Raw genomic sequence first — 27,143 nt, 5'->3', positions numbered from 1 at the left:
AATTGTATTATATTGTATTTCCTGTGTAGTTATCTGGTTAGTTAGTCTATGTTATATTGTAGTGTGTTACTTGTATTGTATTATTCTTTTTGCAAGTAATAACATTCATATAAGGCGTTAGACCCTAAGCACGGTATCTGTGTATTTCTTATAGTGTTAAGTATTCTCAGAGCGTCGGTGACGCTCGAACAGCTTTTAAGTTAATAAGGTTACACTGTGTTGCATCTACACCCTATCGCTACACTAAGGTTTTACTGCATATTACATTGTTTATGGTTTAGATATAAAGGTTTAACATTGTGAGCGTCTGCGCCGCTGGTGATCTCCTCGTGGTCCCGAGCGTCCGCTACGCTATAGCGAACCATTACGTTAGTCAGCAGCCAATAGCGTGCCTGCCTGTGATCTCTTGGCCGTGAGCGAACGTGACGCTTGAGCGTCTCGACCACGGCTAAGAGATTGTTACGCAACGTGCGTACCCTTACGGTACTCCATACGTAAATAGCGTACAGTGTTCTTAGACCTCATAAAGGGTTTTATATAAGATAAATATTTAGCTTGATCAATTGGGGGCTCGTCCGGGATCCTTCACATATCTCTGCTAGGTAATTTCAGCAGACATTATCCATCAGCAAAGGGCGGGAGATCATATTCTTCTCAGTGCTGACGGGATAAGCGTCTGCTTCGCTTAGTAAAGGGTGCTGAGGGAATCCGGAACCGGAGGTAAGAACAACACGCTAGTGTCTTTTAAAACTGTTTTTTTTTCTATCTTGCGTACGCACACATGCATATCTGCATTTCTTTTTCGTGTATTTTCATATATCACTCTCCTGTTTGCCATTTTATAAATTGATAAAACGTGCTAAGAGAGATTTGTCGCTATTTCATAGTTAAAGTGTAAAAGCAATATTAAGGGATAAAGTGTAAAGCACACACGCAGCTCTACCTAAAGGTACAAGGAGAGATTGGTGTGGGGTTCAGTAGATGATCGAGGATCATCTACATTGATAAACGTGTACATTGTGTTACGGTGGACATTGGTTTTGTGTACACGTGTCTCTAACAAAGGGCTGAAACTCGCGTACGCAAAGGCCGACGCACGCAGCGTAAATTACGCAACGGAGCATCTGGGTACGCCCACGTAACTCAAGTCACACGATAGTGTTGATTTTTTAAAGCGAAAAGGTGGCAAGGCAATAAATAGCGCAACAGGCGATAAATAGCGCAACAGGCGATAAATAGCGCAACAGGCGATAAATAGCGCAAGTTTATTTTAGTATTCGAAATTTAAATTAACAGATCCTTCTCCAAATTTACAACACATCTGGTCTAAAGAAAATTTCTGCGCAGAAATAGAAATAGAAACAAAAGTGTATATGTGGTGAGTGAGTGTTTGTTTTTACAATTTTGGGGATTGAACCACAGAAATCATCGAGTTCTCGTGAAGGTACATACGTGTAAGTGACATGCACGGTGGCTAGGGAGGCATCTCTGGTTAAACATAAAATTTGAGCATTAGAGTGTAGCGGACCAGGAGGTATAGCAGACCAGGAGGTCGTATAACAGACCAGGAGGTCTAGGTACAAAGAAGTCCGCTATAGAGACAAGGCACAACACCAAGAAGGGTTGGTGCAACACCCATATAGGCCAATAAAGCTCAGGCTGAAGGAATTCGCAGCTGCCGAATGTCGATTCCACTGGTCGCTCCGTACATAAGATTAGTTGCTTATGTACTGAACGATTGTACCGCACGTAATTGTGTGCATTAGTTAGTAACCTGACCAGTACCATTTGTGTACGAACCCGTTCACAAACGCTATTTGTACATTCTAACGTGATTTGTGTAATTTTTTTTTTTTTTTTAAAAGGGAAGTTCGCTGGTCACTCAGGAATTATCTGACAACCCCACCTTTACTGGAAAGGGTTAATGCTCTTCGGATCATACCTACATGTTTTAGTAAACGAAGGTTAATAGGGGCCCTGGGTCGAGTACGCCAGCACTATATCAGTGTGTGGGCATATTGGTCGGCGTGGGCGAGTGAGTGAGGTGCTCGGTAAACTTCACCGTCAACCTATCTTTGAATATTTTGTTTTTTTGTAAGGGTTCGCTGAAGACCCTGATATAAAGGTCAGAGGTAGAGCAAGCAACACCTGCAAATTATGGGGGCCAGTTGTTCAGGAAGGGGGCGATCAACCTCGGTTCGGGTTGATTCTGTAAACCGACCAGTCGGGTCGGCAAGGTACGTAATGTGTGAAAAATACGGAAGACACACAGAAATTTTATGTGATGAATGGGAGAAAATGACTGTACATGACGGGGAGAAATTCCCAAGAATAGGTAGCTTTAGCCCAGAAGTGTTACTAAATCTAAGGAGAAGGATATGTCTCATTAAATCAGCAAAGAGACGAGTTAAACATTATGATTATTTGCAGTTATGGCAACAGGAAAGTGAATTGCAAAGAGAGTTAACTGACATATCTGACTCTTATCTTGGGAGGAGAGACATGGCAATGGAGAGAATTATGGTTGCGGAGAAGGGCACAAGGTTGAACAATAAAAACGCTCTTAGCAACTGTAGTATAGATGATAAGAATAAGTGTAATAAACATAACGATGATAATTGTAATACTGTTAAATGTACAACTATTAACCTATGCAAGTTGCACCCCATGTCAAACTTCCCTCAGGAATACAAACAAGAAAGTGAGCCCAGAACGATGTCTGCACCTCTTCCAGAAGCCATCCTACAAGACATCCAGGTGGACGCGACCAAATCGGTAAAGGCAATAATCAAACCCCCTAACGGAGGGTCAGGTGAGGTCGTGTCCACAGGTACGTACAATGTTTTATATCATGCACAGACAAATGTACCTCATATTGTAGAACCAACGCAAGGTGATGTAATTAAGTTTAGTCCTGTCAGGGTGATCACAGTCCCCAATGGGAAGACTGACGATCAGGGAATTATTCCCGTCAAGGGCAGTGCATTGCGCCGTCCCTGGTCACGGATGGAATTGAGATCAATTATGTCTGAATTTCCTGATCCTAGGAAAAACCTAGTAGCATGTCAAAGGTTTGTTAAAGAACTAGGAAACTCCACAGAACCCACCAACAAAGAGTGGCGTACAGTGCTGAGGGCATGTTTGCCCTCCAGTGTTGACCCTGCGAAATTTATTGCTGATTGTAAATTAGACACGGAGGTACCTTGTACGGAGGAACACAATCAGGAATGTATTAAGCAGATCAACCGACAGTTGGAAGTATATTTCCCAGCCATTGTCGAGTGGAACAAAACCTTCTCCATAAGACAAAACAAAGGGGAAAGTACTTCTAATTATTTCCATCGGGCATTGCAGGACATGACTAGGTATACGGGTATAGAAAACATTGAAACAAGTGCACCGCACAGAGAAGTAGCAGTATCTGTGCTAATGGATGGTTTAAAGGAAGTGTTGAGAACAAGGATACAGATCACCAATCCATACTGGAGAGATAAATCAGTAATTGCATTAAGGGACTCTGCTGTTGGGCATGAGCAAACCAGCATCAAGCAAAGGGAAACAAAGGAGCCTCAGATCCCTGTGGGTAAGTCCAAGGTGATAAGGTGTTATAATTGCCAGAAGGAAGGCCATTATGCAAGAGATTGTAGATCAAGAAATTTACAGAAGGTATATAAACCCCCTAGACAACAACATAACCATGATATCCAAGGAAGCAGGGAAGTACAGGGAAAGCGGTTGATGGTGATGAGCATCCGAGCGTTTGAGGAGGCATCAAATCAACCAAGGCCCCATTTCACTGACACTTGGAGGAAGCCCAGGGTTTGTTATCATTGTAAAAGAGAAGGGCATTATGCCAGTAACTGTAACATCCCACGTAAGGTCAGACCCCCTAGACAATGAAAATGACACACCAAATTACAATCAGGGATCATATAGGAAGAATTTTGAGCCACACCCATGATATGTAGTCAGGAAAGGTGATCATTAGGACTGATGGTAAGCCTGAGGTAACAGTTAATAAATTGGGAGGTCATTCCCTGAAGACACAGGAATGACCGGGTGAAACGTTGTAAATGTATCTGTGAAATGTTTCTTTTTCTCTCTCCCCATCTCTGACGATTATTGGTAGGACTCAAACATTGCATATCTGCTTGGTCTTTGCAGAAGTCTACCAAACCCCAGCATGACCTATCCGCATCAATGTATTCTGGCCAAATACAGACAGTGGAATATGGAGGTGCTGGTGGGAGGGACTGCGCAAGGAAACCATTGGACATGTAGATATGACAGCCTGATGATCTGACAATGTTTTAAAATGTTTGAAAAAAATGTTTTTTTTCCCCTGTTGTTGTTCACTGTTGATTTATGTGATATACACATATATGGATTGTTCTCTCTCTCTTTTGTTTTTTGTTTTCTCTCTCTTCTCACTCATGTTTTCATGTTTTAAAGATGGTATGTCACACATCAGCTAGACAAATGGTAATGCAAGATTTTTGCTCCTTACAGAAAGATCGCTGGTTTGGAAGAAAGATTGCATCACCGGAATGTTCGTTTGGAAGACTGAGAGACGGCACCTTTGAGATGACGACAGAACAGGAAGAACAACAAAGACTAGAGAACTTAATTATCGTAACAAGTCTCTCTCCCCCTCAAACTGATTTTCTGTACCCCATTACAAATTTCTTCTTTTCTCCTCCTGTAAGATGGACTTGCCACAAGAGACTGTGATATGGATTTCTTTCCTGTTGACCATGATGTTGACCAGAGCAGTCTGTTCCGGCGAGAGTACCATGGAGGTCGAGAAAGGATCCAGAAAGGTTTCTGATGACTGAGACGGAGGTGTAAATTTCCAATAGCAACACAATCACCAAGCAAAGGCGAGTATCGGAAACGATCTAGCAGCCATGCTATTTGTAAACATTGTGAAGGATTGTTAGCTGAAGAAAACTGTATCTGTAGGCTCTGTGACAATGTAGTTGAGGATGGGTGCATTAAGAAATGCCAATCCAGTTTTAATATCCATATGGACCGGCATCCATTGAGTGACTATCACTCCTTAGTGGGTAGTGTGTTAAATCAGACAGATTGTTGGGTATGCTCTCAAGTACCTCAAGGTCATAGCAAATCAGGACTAGTACCATTTCCTTTAACGATAGGGGAGGTACTTGAGCTAAAGGATGGGAGACCGGTGGACAGGAGGTTTAATATCTCCAGTCCTCCTAGTTTGAAGCTCCACCAATATCATGTGGATAGGTCCCTAATATGTTTTAACATCTCCAATCCCCGAAAGCCGGGAAATTGGGAAGTGTCATGGAGTAACCAAACCATGACCTTTTCATATAGAGCAGATAGAATGCCGACAGATACAGAGCTTATACGCCACATAGCCAGTAGAGAAAAATCTTTCCGATATATAGGTATACCCTAGGAAGTAGGATTACGAGAGTTGGAGAGGTATCACCAGGATACTGCGCACATATCTTACAAACTGATACGTGTACTAAACAGATGGGAGCATTAGGGTTAGGAGATTTCACATGGAAGATGTGTAATATGGTTATGTCCTACTCCGTCCCATATGTTCTCCCCGATGATGCATATTTCATATGCGGGAGGAAGGCGTATAAGTGGCTTGCCCCAAACTCTGAAGGATTGTGTTATATTGGAAAAGTACTGCCTGAGGTAATGACTGTATCACATGCCAAAATGAAAGATATACACCGTGTTGCCCAAGCTCCTTATACTCATACCCACTACGAGCACGTAGTTAAACGGCACCTGATAGAAAGAACAGAGCATCCGGCCTCTGACATGATCCATGAATCCACCGGGATTCAGTTTCTAATCGCGTTAGACATCACTCGCACCGCCAGAGGAGTGTTGAATTATAAATACATATCTGCGCTTGCAAATTTGTTAGACAATATCACAGAAATGTATGATGACACGTTTAGGTATACTGGAAGAGAACTTCAAGCTTATAAAACAGAACTGGTCCAGCATAGAATGGTTCTTAATTATCTCACAGCAGTGACAGGCGGATATTGTGTCACACTGGCAACGCAGTACGGCGTGAAATGCTGCACATATATAACGAATAGTACCGAGGACCCGGTCGAGGTCATAGACCAAAAGATGGACGATATTCTCCAATTGAAGTGGGAATTTCGCAGAAGACACAATCTCACTCTTGCTGCTGTAGGTAATAAGCTGACTGGTTGGGTGTCATGGTTGAACCCGCGAAATTGGTTCTCTGGTTTAGGAGAATGGGCTCAAGGAGTCATAATGGATGTTGGGAAGTTTCTTCTATGTATCTTAGGTGTTGTCATATCCATTGGCTTGATATTTAGATGCGGTCAGGCTTTAATGAAGTGCAAACGTAGTACCAGGGTAATGAGTCTAAGGAGTGAGGAAATTGTAATTCCAATGGATTTGATTTATGACCCAAATGTAGAAACAATGATGTGATGAAAATGCGATTTCTACGGTCCGTTTCTTTCACCTGTTTTTCTGGTTTTTCCAAGGTAAAAAGACCCACTTTTGACGAGGAATTTGATGATCCGGTATACAGACAACTGATGGATTAAAGAAGAAGTTTTGACAACCTTATACACAGATATTTGATGAACAATGCCATAGACCCCCAGTTTCCCTAGAAATTTTAAAATTACGCTAGCCCAACACTTTTGTAAGCCTATGGACATTGACCAAGCTTTTTGCCCACACGCCTTTTGGCAAAAGCACAAAGAAGACAGCATTCAACAGACACCGAACAAGACTTCAACCGACAAATGTTCATTAACCTGACATAGAATACCACTGCATTTACCGTAATTATGTCTTTTCTTCATCTCTACAACCTTCAGGTAATTACACACATAGTCGATAGGGAATACAGGCACAGATATCAGCAATCACATATTCCCCCATTCATGTGTCATCAACTAAAATGTGCTCCCCATTTTGTTGCAACCAAAATCCGAAAAGAGCTCGGTAAAGTTTGACAGCCCATCCACAGACCCGTACCACGGGATAAGAAGGAATTCAAATGTATACTTCGCAATACCTCGAAGCTTGATTTAAAACACGTACGGCACGATGATACATGACCCCCAAACACGGATTCATACACACATGCTTCTGCTATCTCACTAGGTCATACCTCTTTTCCTACCTTCTCCTCTCCTCCCCTACCCAACCATGGAAATGTATTTACACTTGACATATATTTTTCTCTTTTTGAAATGTTTTAGGAAGTGGCAGTTATTGTTGACTGCCAAAGGGTGGACTGTCAAAGTCAGAAAAATATCACGATGCACACTGCCATATTTGCACCTCATATGTGTCCCTGCTGCGCATGCGTGCGCTCTCCCGTGCGTGCGCATACTCGCTGTTGCGGGCACCCGCAGGCGCACGGTATGCGCATTTACGGTAGAGATTGTATGCGTCTAGCGGGCGACTCTTTCGTTACATATTTTCACCATATAATGTATTTTGTAGATTATGGTCCCTTTGATAGAATCTGAAAGTTTGGTTAATGTAGAATGTTCATGGACAGAGAAATCCCCCTTTGTTTGATACGAAGGGTCAGACAGGAGTAATACAGTGGTGTTTAGTATCCATCGGAAGAGTATTTAATTAGCAATATTCCGGTGTTGGTTTGAAGCGAATTAATCGCTCGTGCGAATAGTTATAGACATAAGAAGTTTATGTCCATTTACTATTATTTGCACTTACTTATCCATGCGGCGGGAAACCTAGTTTCCCACCCACCTGAGCAGTTGGAAATTGTCACAGCCCACCTGTATGAATCAACCTATGACCTTTTGTTATAATGCGAGGAGGAATTCCTGTGTCCAATGAACAATGAGATTGTAGGGACCATTGAATTGTATTGTGTGTGGGGCATAAATAGACAAGCCGATCACATCCAGCACTCACTCTTCAACGGTTCTCATTGCTGATAATCGGGAGCTGGATGTCCAGAGGCGCATGCGATCGTTCCCCTTTGTGCGTAAGTTTTTCTCCGCAATCATATTGTATTTCTTGTTATTGTGGGCCATTTCTCTCTCTCTCTCTTCTCCCCTTTCTCTCTTAATTTTCCTGCAAACGTAATTGTATTATATTGTATTTCCTGTGTAGTTATCTGGTTAGTTAGTCTATGTTATATTGTAGTGTGTGACTTGTATTGTATTATTCTTTTTGCAAGTAATAACATTCATATAAGGCGTTAGACCCTAAGCACGGTATCTGTGTATTTCTTATAGTGTTAAGTATTCTCAGAGCGTCGGTGACGCTCGAACAGCTTTTAAGTTAATAAGGTTACACTGTGTTGCATCTACACCCTATCTCTACACTAAGGTTTTACTGCATATTACATTGTTTATGGTTTAGATATAAAGGTTTAACATTGTGAGCGTCTGCGCCGCTGGTGATCTCCTCGTGGTCCCGAGCGTCCGCTACGCTATAGCGAACCATTACGTTAGTCAGCAGCCAATAGCGTGCCTGCCTGTGATCTCTTGGCCGTGAGCGAACGTGACGCTTGAGCGTCTCGACCACGGCTAAGAGATTGTTACGCAACGTGCGTACCCTTACGGTACTCCATACGTAAATAGCGTACAGTGTTCTTAGACCTCATAAAGGGTTTTATATAAGATAAATATTTAGCTTTATCACCTTCCAGCACTTGCAGGGGGCGTGCAAATGGTGGAAGGCGCCACCTCTTCCCGTCCAGTGTTGGGAAGGTCAAGCATCGCAACCGACACAATTGGACTCTCCTTGGGGATTTGTGATTTAGAAGAACGCACAGTTCTTTGCTGTGCTTTTGCCATCTTAACTCTTTTAAGTTTTCTAGCAGGAGGATGACTGCTTCCATCCTCAGGTGAAGCTGAACCACTAGCCATGAACATAGGCCAGGCCCTCAGCCGTTCCTTGCCAATCCGTGTCGTAAATGGCACATTGGCAAGTTTACGCTTCTCCTCAGACGATTTTGATTTAGAGTTTTGGGTCATTTTACTGAACTTTGTTTTTTGGGATTTTACATGCTCTCTACTATGACATTGAACATCGGCCTTGGCAGACGACGTTGATGGCATTTCATCGTCTCAGCCATGACTAGTAGCAGCAGCTTCAGCACGAGGTGGAAGTGGATCTTGATCTTTCCCTATTTTACCCTCCACATTTTTGTTCTCCATGTTTTAATGTGTGGAATTATATGCCAGTTATCAATAGCAATGGCCTACTACTATATATATACTGCGCACAAAAACTTAAATGCACCACAGGTATGGATGGATAGTATACTTGACGACACAGAGGTAGGTAGAGCAGTGGCCTACTGTACCGTACTACTATATATTATATACTGGTGGTCAGCAAAATTATGCACTGTCCTACTACTATATATATACTGCGCACAAAAACTTAAGGGGGTCATTCCGAGTTGTTCGCTCGCAAGCTGCTTTTAGCAGCATTGCACACGCTAAGCCGCCGCCTACTGGGAGTGTATCTTAGCATAGTAAAATTGCGAACGAAAGTTTCTCAAAATTGCGATTACACACCTCTTAGCAGTTTCTGAGTAGCTTCAAACTTACTCGGCATCTGCGATCAGTTCAGTGCTTGTCGTTCCTGGTTTGACGTCACAAACACACCCAGCGTTCGCCCAGACACTCCTCCGTTTCTCCAGCCACTCCCGCGTTTTTCCCAGAAACGGTAGCGTTTTTCCGCACACACCCATAAAACGGCCAGTTTCCGCCCAGAAACACCCACTTCCTGTCAATCGCATTACGATCACCAGAACGAAGAAAAAACCGTGAGTAAAATTCCTAACTGCATAGCAAATTTACTTGGCGCAGTCGCACTGCGGACATTGCGCATGCGCATTCGCGACTAATCGCTCCGTTGCGGAAAAAAAATAACGAGCGAACAACTCGGAATGACCCCCTAAATGCACCACAGGTATGAATGGATAGTATACTTGACGACACAGAGGTAGGTAGAGCAGTGGCCTACTGTACCGTACTGCTATATATTATATACTGGTGGTCAGCAAAATTATGCACTGTCCTACTACTATATATGTACTGCGTACAAAAACTTAAATGCAACACAGGTATGGATGGATAGTATACTTGACGACACAGAGCTAGGTAGAGCAGTGGACTACTGTACCGTACTGATATAATTCTGGTGGTCACTGGTCAGCAAAATTCTGCACTGTCCTCCTACTATATACTACAATGCAGCACAGATATGGAACATTTTTCAGGCAGAGAACGTATAATACTGGTGGTCACTGGTCAGCAAAACTCTGCACTGTTCTCCTACTATATAATACTGGTGGTCCCCAGTCCCCACAATAAAGCACACTGAGCACAGATATTTGCAGCAAACTGAGCACAGATATGGAGCGTTTTTCAGGCAGAGAACCTAGATATTTGCAGCACACTGAGCACAGATATTTGCAGCACACTGAGCACAGATATTTGCAGCACACTGAACACAGAAACTGAGAGAACGCCAGCCACGTCCTCTCACTATCATCTCCAATGCACGAGTGAAAAATGGCAGCAACGCGCGGCTCCTTATATAGAATACGAATCTCGCGAGAATCCGACAGCGGGATGATGACGTTCGGGCGCGCTCGGGTTAACCGAGCAAGGCGGGAAGATTCGAGTCCACCTCGGAACCATGTAAAATGGGTGAAGTTCGGGGGGGTTCGGATTCCGAGGAATCGAACCCGCTCATCACTAGTAAAAAGGGGACGCTGTCTGCTGTAATGTGTAAAAAGGGGAATCTGTCTGCCATAAGGTGTAAAAGGGTCTCTACCTAATGTAGTGGTGCTACCGTGCGGCGTAATTTTAATAATGGAGACTACTGTGCACCGTTATATGAATTGGTATTATTTTGTGGCCACACCCCTTCCCCATGAAGCCACGCCCCTATTTTTTGCGCACGCCTTCAGCGCGCACTGCCCCTGTTTTGCATGGAGTAGGGGGGGGGCTCCGATACCGTTTCTTGCACACAGTGCTAAAATGTCTAGTTACGGCACTGTTGCTAGGTATCCATTTCTCTGGCCCTGAGCAGGTCCCCCTCACCAGATCCTCTCCAGGGGTGAGGGGGTGGACTTGGATGGGATGGGGGGGGGGCGCAAAGCATTTTGTCGCACATGGGCCCACCGCTCGCTAGTTCCGCCACTGAGCCACAGACTGAGAGTTATATAGTGGGAGGAGCAGGGTCCCCCGCAGCACAGAGTATATCAGGAGATGAGTGATGTGTCAGTGAGGACAGGGCTGCATGTGACAGGGGCAGTGACATGATGTGAGGAGGGGAATGGAGGCAGCAGGAAGCCACAGACTGAGAGTTATATAGTGGGAGGAGCAGGGTCCTCAGCAGCACAGAGTATATTAGGAGATGAGTGATGTGTCAGTGAGGACAGGGCTGTATGTGACAGGGGCAGTGCCATGATGTGAGGAGGGGAATGGAGGCAGCAGGAAGACACAGACTGAGAGTTGTATAGTGGGAGGAGCAGGGTCCCCAGCAGCACAGAGTATATCAGGAGATAAGTGATGTGTCAGTGAGGACAGGGCTGCATGTGACAGGAGCAATGACATGATGTGAGGAGGGGAATGGAGGCAGCAGGAAGCCACAGACTGAGAGTTATATAGTGTAAGGAGCAGGGTCCTCAGCAGCACAGAGTATATCAGGAGATGAGTGATGTGTCAGTGAGGACAGGGCTGCATGTGACAGGGGCAATGGCATGATGTGAGGAGGGGAATGGAGGCAGCAGGAAGCCACAGACTGATAGTTATATAGTGGGAGGAGCAGGGTCTCCAGCAGCACGGAGTATATCAGGAGATGAGTGATGTGTCAGTGAGGACAGGGCTGCATGTGACAGGGGCAGTGACATGATGCGAGGAGGGGAATGGACGCAGCAGGAAGCCACAGACTGAGAGTTATATAGTGGGAGGAGCAGTGTCCCCAGCAGCACAGAGTATATCAGGAGATGAGTGATGTGTCAGTGAGGACAGGGCTGCATGTGACATGATGTGAGGAGGGGAATGGAGGCATCAGGAAGCCACAGACTGAGAGTTATATAGTGGGAGGAGCAGAGTCCCCAGCAGCACCGAGTATATCAGGAGATGAGTGAGGTGTCAGTGAGGACAGGGCTGCATGTGACAGGGGCAGTGACATGATGTGAGGAGAATGGAGGCAGCAGGAAGCCACAGACTGATAGTTATATAGTGGAGGGAACAGAGTCCCCAGCAGCACAGAGTATATCAGGAGATGAGTGAGGTGTCAGTGAGGACAGGGCTGCATGTGACAGGGGCAGTGACATGATGTGAGGAGGAGAATGGAGGCAGCAGGAAGCCACAGACTGAGAGTTATATAGTGGGAGGAGCAGTGTCCCCAGCAGCACAGAGTAAATCAGGAGATGAGTGATGTGTCAGTGAGGACAGGGCTGCATGTGACAGGGGCAATGACATGATGTGAGGAGGGGAATGGAGGCAGCAGGAAGCTACAGGTTGAGAGTTATATATTGGGAGGAGCAGGGTCCCAGCAGCACAGAGTATATCAGGAGATGAGGGATGTATCAGTGAGGACAGGGCTGCATGTGACAGGGGCAGTGACATGATGTGAGGAGGGCAATGGAAGCAGCAGGAAGCCACAGACTGAGAGTTATATAGTGGGAGGAGCAGGGTCCCCAGCAGCACAGAGCATATCAGGAGATGAGTGATGTGTCAGTGAGGACAGGGCTAAGAGTTTTCCTGCTCCTTGTCCACACATTTAATTTCCGCATCTCAGTCAGCTGCGAAATAACCAGGAAGATCTTCAGTGATACCCAGTCTCCTGTTTCTGCTGCAGAGGCGGCATGTCAGTGTGATCAGCTGCAATCTAATGGTCTCTTGTGAAAACCACCTATAGGAAAGGCTTCCAATCTCACCAGCCACCAGATTACAGGCTCTTCAAGTTATCATCTTGGGAAATTTCTTTCAAAGAAATGACTACAAAGAGTTGTTTCAGAGCGTCCTACTGTGCATCCTCCTGCGTTCCTTTAATGAGGAAGCTCAGCCAGGCAGAAAGGTGCGTCCTATTCTGCATGGCTGAGAGTGTAGCAGCAGGTGCTCTGCGCCGGCGTTCCGCAGACCCTCATTTTCCAGACCCATAATATCACTCTTAGCTTTTGCTGACTGATGTATGTTGATTTATGATCATTGAGCTAAAGACCTGGGAAGATTATCAATTGGTTTTCTCATCTAGCAGTGATATCCCGGGGTGACTTCTTGTGTTCCTGGGTTGTCTGCTAAAGTCTAACAAAACACTGACAGTACATTAATGCCAGACGCAGCCACTAACAGGATAACGCGTTTGTGGTTTTTTTAAGTTATAAGCCACAGTTTTGCTCCCGCTAATCATGTAGATAGATATCTAAAGCAGACGTGAATGCACCCATCATGGAATAATCCAGCGGTATTTATTAACAGCTATTTATATAGCGCACGCATATTACCCAGCACATGCAGAGAATATCACAGTCTTCCGTCTCTGCCCCAGTGGAGCTTGCAATCTACAGTATATTCACAGGGAAACATACACACAGCAGTCAATTAATTATTGTTTTTGAAGTGTGGGGGGAAAGTCTCTCAAACATGGAGAGGATACATACAAACTGCACACCAATGGGCTATGACCGGGAATTGAACTGAAGACCTCAGTGCTGTGAGGCGGTTAAGCAGTTACTTGGTAGATCCTCCTCTAGGCTTGCAGGTGATAGCTTCTGTCACTGCAACAATCTTAGAGCTGCATCGGTGTCATTAAACCTGCAACTTGGAACCTCATGGCTCATAATATTGTGGAGGTCCCTTTGCTGTGAGGACCAAGGGGGTCATTCCGAGTTGTTCGCTCGTTATTTTTTGTCGCAACGGAGCGATTAGTCGCTAATGCGCATGCGCAATGTCCGCAGTGCGACTGCGCCAAGTAAATTTGCTATGCAGTTAGGTATTTTACTCACGGCATTACAAGGTTTTTTCTTCGTTCTGGTGATCGTAATGTGATTGACAGGAAGTGGGTGTTTCTGGGTGGAAACAGGCCATTTTATGGGGGTGTGCGAAAAAACGCTACAGTTTCTGGGTAAAACGCGGGAGTGGCTGGAGAAACGGAGGAGTGTCTGGCCGAACGCTGCGTGTGTTTGTGACGTCAAACCAGGAACGAAACTGACTGAACTGATCGCAGATGCCGAGTAAGTCTGGAGCTACTCAGAAACTGCTAAGAAGTGTCTATTCGCAATTTTGCTAATCTTTCGTTCGCAATTTTGATAAGCTAAGATTCACTCCCAGTAGGCGGCGGTTTAGCGTGTGCAAAGCTGCTAAAAGCAGCTAGCGAGCGAACAACTCGGAATGAGGGCCCAAGTTTCAGAACCACTGGTCTATACTGTAGGCCATATAAAACATATTTTACTAATATAAATAAGTGGTCAGGAAAAGGTTAAACATCCCATAATAAATAAATACACATACATAATAGAACCAGTAGGAGACAGAACTGTACTTTCTAAGCACACATTCTCCCACCTCATGGTAAGGCACCTGTCTCTTCTTCTTGGCAGCTGCTCTCTGGTCCAGTGCTGATTGAGGGATCAGATCCACACACACATCAAACTTGGTAGAAGCTGTTACCAGTCTGTCCCGTAAACTACATGTTGTGCTGGCAGCTCTAGTCATCGTATTATGGCCCTCATTCCGAGTTGATCGCTCGCTAGCTGCTTTTAGCAGCATTGCACACGCTAGGCCGCCGCCTACTGGGAGTGTATCTTAGCTTAGCAGAATTGCGAATGAAAGGATCGCAGAACTGCTCGTAAATCTTTTCCTGCAGTTTCTGAGTAGCTCCAGACATGCTCCTACCTTGCGATCACTGCAGACAGTTTGGTTCCTGCTTTGACGTCACAAACACGCCCTGCGTTCGGCCAGCCACTCCCCCATTCTCCAGGCACGCCTGCGTTTTTACCTGACACGCCTGCGTTTTTTTAGCACACTCCTGGAAAACGGTCAGTTACCTCCCAGAAACACCCACTTCCTGTCAATCACTCACCGATCAGCAGAGCAACTGAAAAGCGCCGCTAGACCTTGTGTAAAACTGCATACTTTTGTGTGAAAGTACTTCGCGCGTGCGCACTACGGCCCATACGCATGCGCAAAAACGCTGATTTTTTTTGCCTGATCGCCGCGCTGCGACCGAAAGCAGCTAGCGATCAACTCGGAATGAGGGCCTATATACTATTGCTATTGTGGTTATAATTTGAGTTGCTGGCCAAGCGGAAGGGGGTTACCAGGCAACAGAAAACCCCCCCTGTGTTTGTTATATAATATTTGGCTAATATTCTGTCATGTGCAATTTTGTTGTGGTCAGAGTGGGGCGCCGTTCTATTACAGCACAGCTGGTTATTGCAGCACATTCCGCAATAAAGCAGTGCACAAGCTGCTCCTTGGGGGGGATGGGGGGTTACTTATTTTGTTGTAAAAAGCTGTTATGAAATTGTGTTTTTTGGCGGGGGAAGCAATTTTCCTTTGTACATTTCTGGGGATTCCCCATGTACGAGGCTCATAAGCATATTCTAGAAATCCCTGCAGAGTAACCGTATAATTGATATAACCTGACTCAATATATCACAATATTTTCAATTGTTTGGGCCAGCTAAGGAAAAATAACGCCAGGAAGTAATTGCGAATATCCAACAATAGCGCTGCCTCCGCCATTGTGCCTCACATCCACCTCCAGCCACGCTCAGTTCATAACCTTGTAAGAGAGACGCGTTGATGAGATTAAAGCGACCAGCCGGGGTTACAAAGTGCCGCTCTTTTCATTTTCCTATCTTTACAGTGTAATTCCAGAGATAGAAGCAAAAATATATATATTTCCTGTGTGGCAAAAACAATTTCGGACATAATTAAATTGAAATTGGTAGATAAAAAATGAGATTGTGCAAAGACTGTTGGTTTACAGCCAGGAGTATCAGAGTGTGCTGATTCCATGACAACAGAACGGGGAGTTGCATTTAATACTATTATCTTCCAGATCCGCTACTGAATGCTAATGTGTCCATACTGAGGAAATCAGCTCTCACATCTTCAGATGAAATTAATATACATCTAACCAGATCTGCTGCGCGTCTCCACTAACCCTTCTCTTACTTAGACCTGTACAGTACTGGGCGTAGTGACGCGGGTTATACCGGCTTATAAAACAAATTATAAAAAAATAAAAATACAATTTGTCCCAGCATACCACACATAAAGACCTGTAAATATATTAACCGGGAACCCCAAATACTGTATACAGTGGTCACATAGGGCCTCATTCTGATTGAGAACGCTATTGTGATATTCACGCAAAGGAGCAAGTTTATGAGCATGGTAGCAGAAATGTGGGAACAGAAAATATGAGCCTGGAACTGAGAAGCTGAGCCTGCAACTGAGAAACTGAGCATGTAACTGAGAAACTGAGCATGGAAATGAGAAGATGAGCATGGAAATGAGAAGATGAACATGGAACTGAGAAGCTGAGCCTGTAACTGAGAAACTGAGCATGGAAATGGGAAGATGAGCCTGTAACTGAGAATCTGAGCCTGTAACTGAGAAGCTGAGCATGGAACTGAGAAGCTGAGCCTGCAACTGAGAAACTGAGCGTGTAACTGAGAAACTGAGCATGGAGATGAGAAGATGAACATGGAACTGAGAAGCTGAGCCTGTAACTGAGAAACTGAGCATGGAAATGGGAAGATGAGCCTGTAACTGAGAATCTGAGCCTGTAACTGAGAGCTGAGCATGGAACTGAGAAACGGAGTATGGAAACGAGAAGCTGAGCATGGAAATAAGAAGATGAGCATGGAACTGAGAACCTGAGCATGGAACTGAGAACCTGAGCATGGAACTGAGAAGCTGAGCATGGAAATGAGAAGCTGAGCCTGTAATTGAGAAGATGAGTATGGAACTGAGAAGCTGAGCCTGTAACTGAGAAGCTGAGCATGGAACTGATAAGCTGAGCCTGCAACTGAGAAACTGAGCATGTAACTGAGAAACTGAGCATGGAAATGAGAAGATGAGCATGGAAATGAGAAGATGAACATGGAATTGAGAAGCTGAGCCTGTAACTGAGAAGCTGAGCATGGAACTGAGAAGCTGAGCCTGCAACTGAGAACCTGAGCATGTAACTGAGAAACTGAGCATGGAAATGAGAAGATGAGCATGGAAATGAGAAGATGAACATGGAACTGAGAAGCTGAGCCTGTAACTGAGAAACTGAGCATGGAAATGGGAAGATGAGCCTGTAACTGAGAATCTAGGCCTGTAACTGAGAAGCTGAGCATGGAACTTAGAAACTGAGTATGGAAATGAGAAGCTGAGCATGGAAATAAAAAATGAGCATGGAACTGAGAAGCTGAGCATGGAACTGAGAACCTGAGCATGGAAATGAGAAGCTGAGCATGGAAATGAGAAGCTGAGCATGGAAATGAGAAGCTGAGCCTGTAATTGAGAAGATGAGTATGGAACTGAGAAGCTGAGCCTGTAACTGAGAAGCTGAGCATGGAACTGAGAAGCTGAGCCTGTAACTGAGAAGCTGAGCATGAAACTGAGAACCTGAGCATGTAACTGAGAAGCTGAGCGTGGAACTGAGAACCTGAGCGTGTAACTGAGAAGCTGAGCATGTAACTGAGAAGCTGAGTGTGTACCTGAGAAACTGAGCATAGAACTGAGAAGCTGAACATGGAACTGAGAACTGAGCGTGTAACTGAGAAGCTGAGCATGTAACTGAGAACCTGAGCATATAACTGAGAAGCTGAGCCTACAACTGAGAAGCTGAGCATGGAACTGAAAAGCTGAGCATGGAACTGAAAAGCTGAGCATGGAACTGAGAAGCTAAGCACGAAACTGAGCACAGAACTGAGAACTTGAGTGTGTAACTGAGAAGCTGAGCCTGAGTCGTGTCACGCGGAGTGAGCGGCAGCGGCCGGCGCAGGAATCCTGGGAGAGAAGAATGTGAGTGTATTCTCTGTAAAGTATAATGCCTGATTAGTGTTCCAAAAAAGAGACAAAAACAATTCTACTCATTGATGGAACAAATCCAAAATCATTTCTACACAAGACTTTATAGCAACCTTCTGGCTAGATGTGAAGTATGTGACAATTGTTTCTGCACCTCCATGACCAGACCAAACTGTATGTAACATTACTTTCCCTATAGTCTACGCGTACAGCCAATAGGATTGTTCCACTAGGAGTGAGTGTTATACAAACGGCATGAAGTTAGGTGGCAGTTTTCTACAACCAAACCTGAACCAGGCTCTCTGAGTCCTACTGGGAGGAAAGTGCTACAAATGAAATAACATTATTACTATAATTATTATTTTAGCCTGGTCCAACAGCCTATGGGCCTCATTCAGACCCGTTCACACGCTGCATTTTCTCGCAGCCATGCGAACAGGTCTGAGCTCCGCATGCGTGTGACCCGTAATGCGCAGGCGCGCCACTGCCCGGCGACGGCTTCAACGATGAAAGCGATTGCAGGGGCGATCGCAAGAAGATTGACAGGCAGGAGGCGTTCCTGGGCGGCAACTCACCGTTTTTTTGGGAGTGTCGTTAAAAACGCAGGCGTGGCCAGCCGTTGCAGAGGAGGGATCCTGACGTCACCGCCGGCCCAGATCATTGCTGCATCTGAGTAAGTCCTGGGCTCACTGCACAGCCGATCGCACCCCTGCACAGCCCTAACCCCCTCCCCTGTAGGCGGCGATTACCTGATCGCAGCACTACAAAAAATAGCCTGCGTGCGACCAGGTCTGAATTAGGCCCTATGTACTTTGCATGAGAACAGGTGTATTTGTGTACATTTAGGGGGGTATTAGAGAGTGAGAGACAGATAAAGTACCAGCCAATCAGCTCTTGTCATTTGTAAAACACAGCCTGTGACATGGCAGTTAGGAGCTGATTGTCTGGTACTTTCTCTCTATGGCTTAGCAGATAGTCCCCTGCATCAGGCAGCGTAGGGCATTACACCCCTGGGCCGCAGAGGCTCTGTGAGCTCCTATGTAACCGGGCTCCTCATCTGGGACCGCTCTGTGTTGTTATAGCATTTTAATGTGTTTGTGTTTTTACACTTTTCCCTCCAGAGATCAGATCCGTAGTCACCTCGTCACTCAGCCACCATCAGGGGGGGCAGCCCTGGTCTCCTGCCACACTTCTGTCAGCGAGCGTGAGGTCTCACTCACCGGGCGGGACACGTCATGTCGCTCCAGCAGTAGGGTAGGCCCCGCACACTTGCATCATATAATACATTTACCCTGTACTGGCTTATGTAGTGGGGTGTGCCAGGAATCACCCTACATTATATTGTAATACATGTTATTATATCTGGTTACATCTCATCTCCATTACTACTGTCAGCAACATCCGTGGGTGCTCTCAACCAATCAGATGTCTGCGTTCATTCAGCCACACTGGACGCTGAAGCTGATATCTGATTGGTTAAAATACAACACTGATCATGGTCTATAAATATTCCCTCTGCATCAGCCGACACCCCATTATCATCAATTTCATGTTAGTGTGGTAATGTGTAATGTCACAACTCTAAGAGAACTGTATTATGATGATACGCAGGCGCTGGGTCATATTCAGGCGGCGTAGCGTCCTGAGTATATAGGGTGTAATAGATGATTATAGTCATATCCAGTGATCAGGCCATGTGGGGGAGGGGGGGGGGGGGGGTGTCAGTATGAATGAACGCCGGATGGGAGGCTGGCGGTATTAATATAGACGCCGGGATTTTGATAGGTGTAATCCTGACAGGGGCGAGGTAAGTATGTCCCCCCCCCCCCCCCCACCACCTATTTCCTACCCCTAACCCTCCCCTTCCTGAAGCCTAACCATAACCACCCCTGGTGGTGCGTAATCCTAACCCCCCTTCCCCCGCAGCCTAACCCTCCCCCATTAGTGCCTAACAGTAACCCACCTGGGTGCACCTAACCCTACACACCCATTTTTGAATCTTAGGGAAAGATTAAGGGGGTCATTCAGATGTGATCACTGGGCAGCGATTTTTGCAGTCCTGCGATCAGATAGTCGCCGCCTACAGAGGGAGGGTATTTTCGCTGTGCAAGTGTGTGAACGCATGTGCTGGCGAGTTGTACAAGCTGATTTTGTGGAGTGTCTGCGCAGCCCAGGACTTACTCAGCCGCTGCGATCACTTCAGCCTGTCCGGGGCCGGAATTTACGTCAGACACCCGCCCTGCAAACGCTTGGACACGCCTGCATTTTTCCAACCACTCCCAGACAACGGTCAGTTGCCGCCCACAAACGCCTTCTTCCTGTCAATCTCCTTGCGATCGGCTGTGCGAATGGATTCTTCGTACAAACCCATCGCTGAGCGGCCATCCGCTTTGCAGCTGTGCAACGCATCTGTCCATTGCGGTGCATACTCATGTGCAGTTCGGATCTGATCGCCCGCTGTGCGAAAACGCAGCCTAGCGATCAGGTCTGAATTACCCCCTAAAGCTTTTATTTTTTTATGTCTTAATCAAGGAAAACTCTTTATAAAGCTCTGAAGAAGGCGCGGACCTGGCCGTGTAGCGGGGGTGTCTGTGCAGTAATATGAAATACATCTAATCTTTATAGTGCAGCATCGTCACAATGTCATCGCTGTGTCAGGAAACCAGTCTAACGGCGTCATGTAAGGAAGTGATGTGTGATGTCACCGGTTACTGATGGGCTGGGATTTGGGGAAGGGGGGGGGGGGGCAGTTGCACCTTATTGCCTCACAGTGTGTGAAATGATTAAATATTTACCCGGAGTCACGGATGGCGATCTGCTGTGGTTTCCTGTGATTACCCTTCACCTGACCCTGGGCCTGGGGCTGCTGCGGTTTCTGCTGGTGCTGCCTGTAGCCCGGCACCTCTGCGGAATGAGAATACCAGTCACTGTTACCAAGGACAGATTTATTTCAGTGTTTCTCACCTAGACAGTTGGTAGCGAGACCATTCGCTGGGAAGGCCCCGGGCCCCGCAGGTACTGCATCTGCAGAACGGTTTCTGAGGACGCTTGTAGGTCATCCATGGAGTGCGGTGTTCTCTCTGAATGTGAGAGATGATAAGAACGTGTTGCGTTGTCCCCTCGCACACTCCGCTCTCACCGCAGCCACCGCCAGCACTAACTAATTCTCCTGATATATTTCCTTTTATTTCTGCGAGTCAAATCCTTGTATCTGTCATTGCAGCTTCCCTGGCAGGAGACGCTCGCAGGCTGGGGCAGGCCCAGCACGGACTGGAAGTTACTGGCAAAATATGGGAAAAGCGACATGGAAACGTTATCACCAAGTCTGTAATAATACATTGATTATTGTGCGTTTATGGTACAAATATGCTACATAATATATTTTATATCCAACATCTAATATACTGTGATTGGCCAATCGCATGTCATTCTGTGGTGGTATATATGATATGTGCTTATTTATTATAGAGGCGTCACAAGGAGGGGGTATGGGGGTGTGGACCGCTCCCCCTTCCAAGGGGTGACACCAAAATGCCGGCCCCTCCACAGAGACCAGGAGCCGGGTGCTGCACTGTTACATTCTCGTGCAGCGCCCGACTCTTGTAACTAATGCAGCCAGAGTCTCCTCTGGGAATGCTGGGAACACCCCGGAAGTTATGCAAGGGGGGCTTCCAATGAGGCCGCTCCCCCCCATCACAAGACCACGCCCTCTTTTCAGCCACAGGGGTACCTATTTGCCGCATCAGGTGTCACCATCCCCAGTGTCACCTCTGGCTTATTAAGCAGATGGTGCAGACTTTAGTGTATGTTATGCGGTGCATACGTTAAATATGTTTCATATGCAGTTGTGATTTCTGTATTCTGATAAGACAAATTATATAACAACACTGCTCCATCTATTCTGTATATATTTGTAAAATATAAAGATATTATTTATTTATCCATATCCCTATTTAAGTGTGAAATATCCATGGACACCCCTGACACTGTGTTCTTAGAGTGTGTTGTTATCCCTGTGTCATGGGGTGTTTTATGAGCGGAGGGGCACCATGTGCAATCTCAACACAGACCTGCCCTCCCCTCGCACCGCACATATACACTAAAGCCTACTGCACATGTGCACTGCATGCCACTGAGAAAATGGCGCCATCTTCCCGGAGATGCGGGTGCAAGGTAAGTATATTATTATTTATAAGGCGTCACAAGGGTTCAGCAGCGTCTAACAAAGTACACAAACATATGAGCAGAGAACAGTGACTTACAGTACAGGACATTGCAGGACAAGTACACGTTACACACATTGCTGCAGATAAGCTTCAGGTCGCAGCCCCCAAGGGTTAGGTGCCGCTGTAGGGAGCATGGAGTAGATGACAGGGTAAAGCTGGATAGACACTGGGCCGGTGGTTCAGTCATCTGGCCCGCTGACCTGTCTGCCAATCAGCAGACAGGTCAACGGGCCAGTGTTGGTGTTGGTGCGGTCTGCAGATCCCTTTTCACACAGGAAAGCAAATTACTAGGTGTTCTACCCGAGTATTTCTCCTGTGGGAAGGTCGCAATTGCCGGGTCTTCGACCTTGGTAAAAAAACCCGTGTTGATCTGCCAGTGTGCTCTACCCGGTAATTTGGTTGTCTGAGTGAAAGGGGTATTAGACTGCCACTGACTAGAACATGCTTAAATTAGCTGACAGGGGAACATGTATAATTCCCCCTCCTTGCTTCACTTTCCAGCCGTGGTGATCACTGGGATCCAGCAGACATACTCATGTACAGCTACATACAGACAGGCGTGGGGCAATCACTGAGGGTGAATATATAATGCAGGGGTTCCCAAACGCAGCCCTCAAGGCACCCTAGCAGTCCAGGGTTTAGGGATATCCCTGCTTGTGCACAGATGATATAATCAAACTTCTTGGGCACTAATTCAGTCACCTGCTCCTAAGCACACTGCAAGTAGTGGAGGGAACAGGTTATTGAAGCGATTCCCAAACTCCTCCATTACAGTCCAGGTTTTCAGAAAACAAATGCTTGAACACAGGTGATTTAATTAGTAACCCAGTCAAATTGATTAACCATCTGGACTCAAGCATGGATAGCCTTAAAACATAAGCATGAAGTCTGGAGTTTAGGAAACTCGGGGTTAATATTAAACTATCCTGGAATGAATGGAGGGAAGGTTACAGGGTGATATATAATGAAGTAGCTGTATAATATCAGTCAGTGTGGGTACAGTACAGGCAATGGCGTTTCTATTAAGGGTGCAATGTGTGCGGTGTATACGGGCCCCTGGCTCCAGGGGGGGCCACACCGCACACACTGCACCTATGTTGTTTTAATACTTACCTTTCCGGAGTCCCGCGACGGGCGCTGTAGCAGCTGCAGCAACAGCAGCCACCGTAAAAAATCACACCCAAAATGGCCGCCTCGCATGCGCAGTCCAAAATTTGTCTCCAGACCATGGTGGGCGCCATGTTTCCGGAAACCTGCTACGGCGCGGTGGAGAAGAGGGGCCACCCAGAGTCTCCTCTTTTTAAACCTGAGAACAGGTTAGAGAAGCATCATTGGGAATTACTGCGGGAATGTGATGGTTATAATCAGTAGCGGATCTTGCCACGGGCAAGCAGGACTTTTGCCTGGGGCGCCGCCTTCCGGAGGGTGCAGGGCGCCATCCGGAGGGCGCCGCACCAGGGCAAGATCCGCTGCTGCTGTGTGCCCCCCGCTGCCCGCCTGCTGCCGCTGCCGCTGTGAAGGGAAACTAGACGCGTACGCGTCTAGTTTCCCTTCGTGGAGAGGTCCTTTACTGTGCGGTGCGCGATGACGTCATCGCGCACCGCACAGCAAAGGTCCTCTCCACGAAGGGAACTAGACGCTACGCGTCTAGTTTCCCTTCGTGGAGAGGACCTATGCTGTGCGGGGCGCGATGACGTCATCGCGCACCGCACATTATTTAAGTCTGTACAGGGGGCGTAAATGGCCACGCCCCTGTACGAAGCCACGCCCCCTATTGCCGCCCGGGGCGCACATAAATACTGGGCAGCTTTATTTTACATTTTTATTCGTGGATTGAGGGAACCCCACACACACACGCGCACACACACACACAAACACACATGCTCACATGACATACACACGCACACATCACATACATACACACATGATCACACACATCACATACACACGCGCACACGCACACAAACACACACACACACATGACATACACACGCACACATCACATACATACACACACACATGCACACACATTGCACATACACACACATCACATACACACGCACACAAACACACACACACATGCACACATCACATACATACACACACACATCACACACACACGCGCACACAAACACACACACACACACACATGCACACATGACATACACACGCACACACACATATCACTCACACACACACGCGCGCACATCACACACACACATGCGCACACACGCACACATCACACACACACACATATCACTCATACACACACACACCCACACACACACAGACACTAGTACACACACACTTCATAGTGCAACACAGTTTTCCACGTCCAGGCTGCAGCATCTGACTTACTCGTAACTTTAGATGAGATTCTACAGGTTAATGTGAAGTCACCCGGAATTAGTGGAGCAAACACTTAACGGTAATAAACCGTCGCTTGGAATTAACGGAGGAAACAATGTAGGTTACTATAACCTCGCTGGGAATTCGTGGTGGGGACAGTATAGGTTACTGGAAAAGTTATGTCAGAACTAGCAGCCGGAATGCTGTAGATTAATATAATTACTTTAGAATAGTTGTAGGTTGTATGGGGGGGTGGGGGGGGGAATCATTGTAGATTAATATATATATCAGCCAGAATTATTGTGGGAAACATTATAGGTTAAACATCTAAAAATAAATATAGAATTATTGGAGGGAATAATATAAGTTAATATAATGTAGCCGGCAATTAGTGAGGGGTACACTGTAGCTCATTATAACTATATATGCAGTACGGGTGTAGTACGGTTTGCCGGCGGTCGGGCTCCCGGCGACCAGCATACTGGCGCCGGGAGCCCGACCGCCGGCTTACCGACAGTGTGGCGAGCGCAAATGAGCCCCTTGCGGGCTCGCTGCGCTCGCCACGCTGTGGGCAGGGTGGCGCGCTACGCGCGCCACACTATTTTGTTCTCCCTCCAGGGGGGTCGTGGACCCCGACGAGGGAGGATAAGTGTCGGTATGGCTGCTGTCGGGATCCCGGCGCCGGTATACTGTGCGCCGGGATCCCGACAGCCGGCATACTGAAGACCACCCATGCAGTACATATAAACATATATGGCTACATATATAGCTCTCTATACAAGGCTGTATTTCCCACGAGGCACACGAGGCATGTGCCTAGGAGTGCCATTAGCTGGGGGCGGCACAGCAGTCCTCCTCCATCAGAAAATACCAGTGCCTCATTTGCATTTGGCGGTATTAAGCCTGTCCAAAAATGCATTAAGCTGTAAGGGGCAGAGTCCCACCAGATTCCGGAGACGGGGGTGGGATGGGACGGCTTGTGGACAGGGGGTAGCCGTTGAACCATTTAGGAATCCATATAACTGGTCTCTTGTAGTTACTAGGTTGGACTGTGGCAGAAACTCCATCGCTTCGCTGAGAAATTTCCAGGCCGGAGAGACATATTTGTATGAATAAAATTAGCCGGTGAAGCACATTGCGGTGTTTTTCTGCACATTTGTTCCTTCGTTAATCATTGTTCTTGATTTTTAGTCAGGTCCCACCTGTTCCTGATACTATTGCCAAGAATCACATCCACTGCCTGCAGAACCCGAGTGTTAGGACTGGAGGCAGCTTTCTGTAGACCGAAGCACTAGCCGGAGCCAAAAGGCTTTTATGCCATCGGTACTTACCTAAATTGCCAAAGAGATGAAATGTGTGGATGATATTCTGCGAATATGGCAGCTGACGCGGGAGCTCGGAGAGAAAGGGGAATGAGGGCTTTGAAAGAATATAAATTCTTATCACCATGTGCGCAAATACGCGGACTACAGGGATAGCTGTGTCAGAGAGACGGCAGGCGTTACGCACTCAAATAATTCATTATAATATTCTACGTTATTCAGCACATGATGAAAGAACAATGAGTAACGCTAGGGGGGTGGTGTTATTCCATAGGTTTGTATTTTCTCCCCGTATCTGCGTGGATTTCCTTTGGGGGCTCCAATTTCCTCCCACAATCCAAAAACTGGGCTTTCCTAAATACGTTAACAAAGTCGCACTTGGGTAAAGCGCACAGAACAGTATAAACAATATATTTTTTTTATTTATTTTTTTATTTGCAGCTCAGCCCACACTGTGGGGATTCAAAGGGCTTTTCTATATACGTGAACAAAGTCACACTGGGGTGCAGTGCACAGAACAGTACAAACAAATTATACAACAATACATTTTTTATTCTTTACTTTAAAACTCGCACCTCGGCTCACACTGCGTAGAGTCAGACTGCTTCTGTATATACGTGAAGTGAACAAAGCACACTAGGGTACAGCGTACTGGGGTAGAGTGCACAGAACAGTACAAACAAATGATACAACAAATTTTTTACATTATTTTTTTAACTAGCAGCTCGGCTCACACAGTGTGGAGTCATATGTATGTGAAAAAAACGCACTGGGGTACAGCGCACACAGGTTCTACAAACTTAACTATGATCTTGTATGCAGGAAACACGTCTCCGGCATCTCAGTTGCTGCCGCCATTCTGAGCGACCATAGACTTACATGAGGAGTCGATGTTTCCCGGATGTGCGTCAATGTTGCAAATGTGTACGCAGTTGTGAGAAGCTGTGGGGGCTCGGGGGGGGGGGGATTTCTATGCAAATACTGATGGCTGTTACATTAGCGTATTATTGCCCATCCTCTGAGTCGCAAATCGTATCTGGCCGCATTAGTGTACGTCTATGAAGCAAGCGCCGTGCCCTTTATCTGCAAGCTGCATGCTGAGATGTATAAAAATAAAAGTTTGGTACAATCACCAATAAAGACTCATATTGTAATAATGTAGACAGTAAACTGGAAAACCTATCTGATAATATTTCCCATTCATT

Source organism: Pseudophryne corroboree, chromosome 8, assembly GCF_028390025.1.
Source record: "Pseudophryne corroboree isolate aPseCor3 chromosome 8, aPseCor3.hap2, whole genome shotgun sequence".
In the NCBI taxonomy this organism is placed as follows: domain Eukaryota; kingdom Metazoa; phylum Chordata; class Amphibia; order Anura; family Myobatrachidae; genus Pseudophryne; species Pseudophryne corroboree.
The sequence above is the reverse complement of the archived record's forward strand: the minus strand, read 5'-3'. Positions refer to the sequence as shown.